Below are 10,000 nucleotides of genomic sequence, written 5' to 3' on the forward strand. Positions count from 1 at the left end.
ACTCCAACACTTTGAAATTCATATACGAACAAAGATTGTCTAAACTGGAACTACCAACCCTGGAACAAAGAAGAGAAAGAGGAGATCTATTGCAGAATCATGAAAGGCATGGAAGTTCTTGACATAGAAGACTTACTAAAGTGGAATAAAAGAAAAACAAGTGGACATGAAAAGAAACTAGTTTTGAACACATAGTGGCGGATGTCTGGAACAAATAGTGTGCAAAAACCATACAAGAATTTAAGACCAAACTAGAAGCTGAGAGATACAAAGACGGGTCACTACGATCATTGCTCCCCTTCCCGTTTAATACAACTTGGTATATAAATACATATACACATGTCTACAAGGCAGTTTTAAATTGCAAAGGCTTTGTATAAATTATATGAAAGAGAGTAATAGAAGAGTGGAGCTGCCTGTCTATGGAAAATTAGCATGTCAATAACACAAGTGGCTTGAATGAAAACTACAATGAATTAAAACAACTCATGTTACTACAACATGAGCTACCTTCTCACGAACAAAACTAATATAGATATTTTTCTTATTAGATTAGCCCCTTTTCATTAGACTGATCACCACTCAAAAAAGAGGAATGCTGAACACTTAACTTACACTATCCTCCCGGGTTTAACAGATGAAACAAAATATGAAAAACCTACGCCGGGAGGCGCTCATCTGCAACTCAGGTTATCTCCTTTGACATGTGTGTTTTGATAGCCAGGGACAGCGTCAATCACCGATAGCTGTTGAAGTTCAACGGGGGTCCGCGTCATGAGAAGAACCACGACCACAGCCAACCCGTCACTCAACGCACGACCTGCAATAACACTGACTGACTGATTATCTGACTGCACAAGATAAGACTGAGGCGAAATAAGAGATTAATTGATTATTTATCTATTTACATATTCGTGCGAGTCATAGAAAAGTATGAGAGAGGCCTTTGTTTCGCAGTGGACTCGAAATGGCTGATTGATTGATGGATGGATGGATGGATGGATGGATGGATGAATTGATTGATTGTTTCAACTCAACTTGAAATAAATATTTTTAAGAGTGATCAGGTGGATAATTAATTTCTTTAATATAGGTGAGGAACATCTAATTCACCTGAAATTTCTAGATGACACCGTCTTTATTAGAAAAATTAATAAATAGAAAATTAGAGAAATGCTACTTTCTCGGCAAGAATGATCTCAGGTCTAAAGATAGATATAGGATTTTCAAACCATATCATTTGACGATGAATAAATCATAATTGATGGTGAAGTTTTCGGAAAAGATGGTCAATAATCTGAGCAGAGGGCTGAAACATGAGGGGGAAAATGTGATAATAGAATAAAAAGATCTCAACAGGAATATGAGAGGGAACTCCCTGGCTAGACATCTGACCAATAGGCTCTTTAGGAAATTGACGGTGATTGCATCATCAGAAGAGGGACAGTGATCTGATTAGGAGCAGGATCCAAGAGGCAGAAGGAGCCCAACCGCAGGATGAGAGTCCACCCATTCCATCCCCTACATACTCCACTCCCCTCCTCTTATCTTGGCACCTACTGGATGACAAGTCATCCTTGCATCTTGTCCACTGCCCTGGGTCAGAAGCAGTGTCGCAAGACACAGCACATCCACAGCAAGGTCGCTTCATTAATTCGGCGACCCCCCCCCTTCCCCGTCCCCTTATGCAGAAAAGGAGATGACAGGGAGAAATCCCTTCGGGCTGCATCAATTTATTTCTCATACATAATCCCTCATCCCCCGTCCCCCACCTACTCCCCCTCATGCATCACATCATCATCCATACACAACCATTCTCCATTCACCCCTATCTTCTGTCCTCTCCCATCCTTCTTCAACAGACATTCCTTTCTTTTCCAATGCCCCTTTTACCCCATCCATCAATCTCATCCTAGGTCGCCCCTCATATTCACTCCTTCCACCTTTGCCTTCCACATCTCATTTACTAATTTTTCTTCATTCACTCTTTCCATGTGCCCAAACCATCCTAATACTCTTTCATCAACCCTATTTCCCAACTCCCTTTCCACCCCTGTTCTCCTCCTCACCTCCTCATTTCTCACTCTATCCAGCCTAGTAACCCCAGTCATATTTCTCAGGCATTTCATCTCAAACATATTCAAACTCCTTCTCTCTTCCTCTCTTATTTTCCATGTTTCTGCCCCGTATAGTGCTATTGGCACAATCACTTCTTCATACAATCTCCTCTTAGCATCCATTCCCAAATGTCTATTTCTCATTACATTTCTTAATCACCCAAGGCATTTACTCGCTTCTCTCAATCTACATTCTACCTCCACCTCCACTCCTCCCTTTCCTGCCACATTCGCATCCAAGTATCTAAACCTATACACTTCCTCCAGTCTCTCTCCCTTAGTACTCACTTCCAGTCTGCTGTCACCTTACTTTTGCCCACATTTATCTTCAACTTCCTTCTTTCACACACCTTCTCAAACTCTGTCACTAACTTCCTCAATCCCTCTTATGATCCTGCTACAAGCGCAATGTCGTCAGAAAAACAACAACTGGCTTATCACCCACTTTTCTCAATTTTCTTTAACCATCTCCAGTCCCCGACCCACTACCCTTGCATTCACCTCTCGCACCACCCCATCCATCTATAAATTGAACAGCCACGGCGACATAACACATCCCTGATGAAGTTCCACCTTTACCTCAAACCACTCACTCTCTCCATTTCTAATCCTAACACCAGCTCCACTACTCTCGTAAAAACGCTTGACTGCTCTTAACAGCTTTCTTCCTATCCCATATATCTGCAAAACCTCCCACAGTGCCTTCCTGTCTACCCTGTCATAAGCCCTTTCCAAATCCATAAATGCCCCAAAAAAACATCCTTACCTTTTCCTATAGTTTTCTCACATATCTGTCTTACCACAAAAATCTGATCTACACAACCCCTACCTGTCCTAATCCCACACTGTTCCTCACCAATTACTTCCTCTGTTCCTCTCCTAATCCTCTCAATCAAGACCCTCCCATAAGCCTTTCCAACTACACTTAACAGCTTATTCTTCTGAAACTACTACACTCACTCTTGTCTCCCTTTCTCTTGTAAAGTGGAACTATACAGGCACTCCTCCAGTCCTCTGGCACTCTACCTTTTCTTAAACAAACATTAAATAACCTCACCAGCCAGTCCAACATCATTATACCTCCTTTTTTCAGACATTCCGAATGGCATCCATCCAACCCAAGTGGCATACTCACTCTCATCATATTAACAGATGCTTTCACTTCATCTTTCCTTATTTCTCCACCATTTTCCTCACCCATCACGGTTATTTTGTTAGTGCTTCCCACTGCAACTACCTTTCCCTCCCTATCCTCCTTCACATTTAGCAGCTCCCTAAAATACTCTGCCCACCTTCCTCTCACTGCTTTCTCTTCCATTATCATCTCTCTATCTGCACCTTTTACCTTTTCTTCTCTACTTGATTTGCCTCCTCTTCCTTTTTTAATTTCTTTCCAAAACATCTTTTTATTAATTTCATGTTTTTCTGTCATACTCTTACCTCATTTCTCATCTGCTATCCTCTGCCTCCTTTATATTATGCTTTACTTCTCTCCTCTTTACTTTGTATCTCTCATACGATTCCCTCGTCCTAATTTGTAATCAATCTATGAAAGCCTGCTTTCTCTCATCTACACCTTTCTTTGCTTCCTCATACCACCACTCACTACCCTTCCTTCTATTTCCTCCCGCCCTCCTTGTTCCACACACCATCTTTCCACACTTTATGAATCACTCCTTGAACCTTCCCCATTCCTCCTCCACTCCTAGTTCTATTCCTTCATTCTCTCACATTCCTCTCTCAGCTTCTTGTACTCCTTTTCCTTTTTTTTCTCATTTAAGCAGTCTACTCTAAGTACCTCCCTAGCTTTTGCTCTTTTCCTCTTTCTCCACCTATTCTTTACTCTCAACTTACCTTCCACCAAAAAATGATCTGATATTCCCCCACTCTTTCCCCCTTAGAACATGTACATCTTTAACTCTTCCTTCTATACTCCTGGTTACCACTATATAGTTCATTAACGCTCTATCTACCACCCTTCCATTCACCACCCTCTTCCATGTGTACTTATGCTTGACTTTCTTCCTAAACACTGTGTTTGCTATCATTAACTCTCTTTCGAGACACATCTCCACCATCAACTCTCCAGTATGATTTCTTTCTGGAACTCCATACTTCCCAATCACTCCGTCTGTTGATTCATTTTCTACCCTAGCATTAAGGTCTTCCAATACAACTACATTGACATTTCTCCCTAATCCCTCTATGCATTCCCTACGCTCTTCTCACTACCAGGCCCATACGCACTTACAAAAACCCACATCTCCCTTCCCAGCTTCACCTTCATCCACATTAACCTTGAGGAAACCTCCTTCCACTCCACTACACGCTTACCTATTTCTTCACTTACTAGTATAGCCACCCCTTCCTTCCCTCGTCCTCTCTTCACTCCTGAGAACCTCACTCCCAATCTCACACTTTCTCCTCCCTTTCAGCTTAGTTTCACTCAGTGACAACACATCCATCTTTCTTCTAACAAACATACTGCTTATCTTACTCTCATCTGTACCACATCCACGCACATTAAAAGACCCAAACCTTAGGGTATTGGCTGTAAAACTCCTAGACCCTCCTATGCCTTTACTTTTTTATAAAAGTTCCTGTTGGGGCTACAGGTAGCAGGATTTCTTGTCCTATCCCCCGTCCCTTTTTTTTGTCGCCTCGTGCGACCCAGGTGGGAAAACTTGTTGGCAGCATTCTTTTCCCCCACCACAGGGTAGGCGAAAAAAAAAAGATTATTCAGAGAAATGGTACAGGACAGTAACAAGGGGTTGGGGGACAGCATAATGGAGGGACAGCCGCAGTATAATACAAGCGTCATCGTTTCTCTATGAACAGTCTTCCTCTATCACAGACAAAATAATGTGTGGCTCTGGTCCGTAGGGGTACCCCATATAGGCCCTAAATTATCAACTATATGCTACTTTGCCACAATAGTATACGCCCAATACCCCAGACGGGGAGATTGAGAGAAGAATTTAAAAGACGCGTCACGAGTGGACGCGGCGCTAGACAAAAGAGTTGGCAAAACCAAGAGGGTAGGGGTGGCACTTCCAACCATCTCCTTTTAGATACCCGGTGTAGCAAAGTGGTACCGTCCTAGTCTCGTGAGTATATGACCAAAAATTCGAGTCTCAGTAGGGGTGGTCACTTATTCAAACTGTTGAAACGAGTCTATATAGGGTAACTGTTCCATCGAACCTACGCTCGTAAACAGTACTTCATATGCGCATTCACTGGCCCTTTGGTACTCGCCTTTGTGTTGCTGAAAACTCAAAATCCACCATAAGGTAGCAATCACTGTGTCTGTTTACCCCTCCACACACATATACTGTATAAGGACATTTATTGAGCATGTGTTCATCTGGGATGGGCGAGAGCGAACTTGGGAAGCGAAAAAAAAAGACGTCCCTATTTTCTTAAAAATATACATGTATATCTATCTCGCCCTTTCATAAATCCTCGTCGGATATAACATATATTATTTTTCTCTCTCTTCCCGTGGTGCAGCTTTTGGCGCTCGGCAGCGATGACTATCATTTGACTGGTGGCCTCGGAAAGGCGTTCGAGTCCTCCTGTAATTTCCAGACCGCCCCTCATCCAGGCTTCATCCATCATTCCCAAATGTGACGTTGCATCTTTACTCGTGCCGCATTTTTTTTTTTTTTCAGTCTGTGTACATTTTGATATTTATCGGCGGATTTTCCCCCTCTTTCTAAACGATGATGGCGATGAGATTTGTGGAAACGCTGCCAGGGGAGTTGCCGACTTTTTTTTTTTTTTTTTTTTTTTTGCGCGCGCGGGCGTTTTTTCATCTTTAACAGTTTTCCACGTTTCTTTCTCTGACTGTCCAATTTCTATATTTATCATTATCATCTTTTTAGGATTCGTTGATTTCGACACACACACACACACACACACACACACACACACACACACACACACACACACACACACACACACACACACACACACACACACACACACACACACACACAGATTATATATGTATATATATATATATGTATATATATATATATATATATAATATATAGATATAATATATATATTTATATATATAATAATAATAATAATACATACATACATATACCAAGGCTTTTTCCCCCTTACAAGGGAGGTAGCCGAAAAGGGAAAGGCATAAAATCATTTCCAACCATTCCATCCCTGAATACACTCCACACCCCTTCACACTCCCTCTTATCTGAGCACCTCCTGGATGACGGGTCATCCCATTCACCTTGTCCACTGCCCTGGGTCAGAAGCAGTGTCGCAAGACACAGCACATCCACAGCAAGGCCGCTTCATTAAATCGGCGACCCCCCCTCTCCGTCCCCCCATTGCATAAAAGGAGAGTACGGGGAGAAATTCCTTCGGGCTGCGTCAAATTTTGCTCACACATACTACCTCACCCCCCATCCCCCCGCCCATTCCACCTCATGCAATCACATCATCATCCATATACAACCATTCTCCATTCACCCCTGTCTTCTGTCCTCTCCCGTCCATCCTCAACAGACATTCCCCTCTTCCCCAAAGCCCCCTTCACCCCATCTATCCACCTCATCCTAGGACGTCCCCTCATGTTCACTCCCTCCACATCTGCCTTCCATACCTCCTTTACTAGTCTTTCTTCACTCATTCTTTCCATGTGTCCAAACCATCCTAATATTCTATCATCAACCCTATCTCCCAGCTCCTTTTCCACCCCTGTTCTCCTCCTCACCGCCTCATTTCTCACTCTATGTAGCCTAGTAACCCCCATCATACTTCTCAGACACCTCATCTCAAACACATTCAAACTCCTTCTCTCTTCTTCTCTTATGTTCCATGTTTCTGCCCCATACAGTGCTGTTGGCACAATCACTCCTTCATAGAGTGTCCTCTTCGCATCCATTCCCAAATGTCTATTCCTCATTACACTCTTTAATCCACCAAGGCATTTACTCGCTTCTCTCAATCTACATTCTACCTCTACCTTCACTCCACCTTTTCCTGCCACATTTGCACCCAAGTATCTAAAACTATCCACTTCCTCCAGTCGCTCTCCCTTAATGCTCACTTCCAGTCTACTGCCATTTTCACCCCTTGTACATCTCATCACCTTACTTTTACCCACATTTATCTTTAGCTTTCTTCTATCACATACTCTCCCAAACTCTGTCACCAACTTCCTCAATCCCTCCTCCGATCCTGCCACAAGCGCAGTGTCGTCCGCAAACAACAGCTGGCTCACCTCCCACTTTTCTCCATTTTCTTTAACCATCTCCAATCCCTTGCCCACTACCCTTGCATTTACCTCTCGCACCACCCCATCCATGTATAAGTTGAACAGCCAGGGCGACATAACGCATCCTTGACGAAGTCCCACCTTTACCTCGAACCACTCTCTAGGATGAGATGGATGGATGGGGTGAAGGGGGCTTTGGGGAAGAGAGGAATATCTGTTGAGGAAGGACGGGAGAGGACAGAAGACAGGGGTGATGGAGAATGGTTGTATATGGATGATGTTGTGATTGCATGAGGTGGAATGGGCGGGGGGTGGGGGATGAGGTAGTAAGTGTGAGCAAAATTTGACGCAGCCCGAAGGAATTTCTCCCCGTCCTCTCCTTTTATGCAATGGGGGGACGGAGAGGGGGGGTCGCCGATTTAATGAATCGACCTTGCTGTGGATGTGCTGTGTCTTGCGACACTGCTTCTGACCCAGGGCAGTGGACAAGGTGCAGGGATGACCCGTCATCCATGAGGTGCTCAGATAAGAGGGAGGGTGGAGGGGTGTGGAGTGTATTCAGGGATGAAATGGGTGGAAATTATTTTATGCCTTTCCCTTTTCGGCTACCTCCCTTGTAAGGGGGAAAAAGCCTTGGTATATGTATGTATGTATTTATATATATATATTTATGTATATATATATATATATATGTATACACACACACACACACACACACATATATATATGAAGCTGAAAAACTCCGCCACCTATTACAAGAGACATCTGAACTCACTTTCACTATGGAAGATAGCATTGACGGAGCTTTACCCTTCCTCGACCTCTTAGTGAAACAAAATGAAAATTCTTTTAATACAACAGTGTACACAAAACCCACTAACCCCGGACACTGCCTTAATGGATCCAGTGAGTGCCCTCAAAGATATAAGGACTCTACCATCAGTGCCTATATTCGAAGAGCACTAACTCACTGCAGCACATGAACACAAGTGCATGATGAAATCGAACGTTCCACTCAAGTTCTGATCAATAACGGCTTCAATGAAAAAGAGATACATTTTCAAACAAAGAAAATAATGGACGGCTGGCATAACAACAACAATGATAAACAAAATAAAGAGAAAATCAACATATATTATAAATCCACTTTTTCGTCAGCTTATAAAGAAGATGAACGCATTATGAAACAAATTATAAAAAGAAACATTAAACCAGTCAATCCAGAAAAAATACTAAATCTAGTGATTTATTATAAAACTAAGAAAACTAGCCACCTTCTTATTAGAAACAGCCCCCTACAAGAGAGGCAGGAACTTCAGAAATCACATGCCATCTATAGGTTCACATGTACACGAGGGAACTGTGAAGCCCTCCCATCCACCTATATTGGCATGACGACAATGAGGTTATCCCGTCGCCTCTCATACCACCTGACATCTGGAGCCCCTAAAAATCACTTAAGAGAAGCCCACGGCATAACACTAGCAAGAGAGACACTAGAGAAAAACACCGAGATTTTGGATTTATGTACTGACGACAGACGCCTCCCAATTTTAGAAGCGTTGTATATTAAAGAGTTGAGCCCAAACCTAAATGTACAAGCAGAAGACCTTAAAGCCCTTCCAAGCATGAGACAAACCGTTACAAATAAAAACATGAGACATAACACCACAAACGCCAATACGAGACAAAACGCCACTCGTCCAACTACGAGACAAAACACCACATTCCGCCACAACACAAACCCGGAGGCTCCCTAGCGCACGTGACATTTCGTCCTTGCCCGTATACCAGGTGACCTCCCCCAGTGATTAGCCAAGTATAGGAACTCTAGTATAAAACTTAGATCTTTACTAGAATCTTCGGATTAATTCTTATCCCTATAGCTACTGAAGAAGGGTCTTGAACCCGAAATCGCGATCTAGCTAATATGACTACATACAGCCAAGTCATAAATTTCCTTCCTAAGGAAAACAAATCCTTAATAAGGTATATGGAAAATACCATTAAGAAAATTATTAATGCACAACTAGCCATCACTTTTAATGAAACATGCATTAGAGGAAAACTCCTGCCCAAATACACTGACAATATATATATATATATATATATATATATATATATATATATATATATATATATATATATACAAACACGCTCAAACACATGCTGGCGTAAGGATTAGCCACTCAGTCTACCCCGTTGGGGTAGAGTCGACGCCACGACAGCAATGTGAAATTGAGATTCTTCACCCCATGGCTTTGACACACACATGGACGCACACGCACGCGTATACACATACACGCACTTATAAATAGAGACGTTATACACACACACATATATATAAATATATATATATATATATATATATATATATATATATATATATATATATATATATATATATTCTGTTAAAAACGACAGCAAAAGAATTATCAATCAACTTTTTCCGTGAGCTCTCAAGCTTGCGAAAATTAGATTTCTGGTAGGGGGAAAGGGAGTAAATCAAATTTCCAAAACTCATAGGAAACAAAAGTTATAATGAACACAAAAAATACAGCACACAGTAAACTAAATACAAGAAAAGACAAAGAATATAGCAAAAATACAAATTTCAAAACGTTTCGCAGATGTT

The 10,000-nt window shown here is 42.0% G+C and overlaps 1 protein-coding gene across 2 annotated transcripts in view; it reads right to left on the reverse strand.

Moving 5' to 3' along the window:
- LOC143022512 (uncharacterized) overlaps positions 1-10,000 on the reverse strand; it is a 236,228-nt gene that overhangs the window by 41,040 nt on the left and 185,188 nt on the right. Inside the window, exon 2 of one of the 2 annotated variants that reach the window (XM_076180758.1) lies at positions 9,903-10,000. This exon is cut by the window's right edge and continues 525 nt beyond it. The exons of the other annotated variant lie outside the window; for it this stretch is intronic. The gene's annotated coding sequence lies outside the window, so the exon portion shown is untranslated. Of the gene's footprint in view, positions 1-9,902 lie in introns of those variants that run through there. 2 annotated transcript variants of the gene reach the window in all.

Source organism: Oratosquilla oratoria, unplaced genomic scaffold (genome assembly GCF_046742065.1).
Source record: "Oratosquilla oratoria isolate Oo_2021 unplaced genomic scaffold, ASM4674206v1 SCAFFOLD107, whole genome shotgun sequence".
Lineage (NCBI taxonomy): Eukaryota > Metazoa > Arthropoda > Malacostraca > Stomatopoda > Squillidae > Oratosquilla > Oratosquilla oratoria.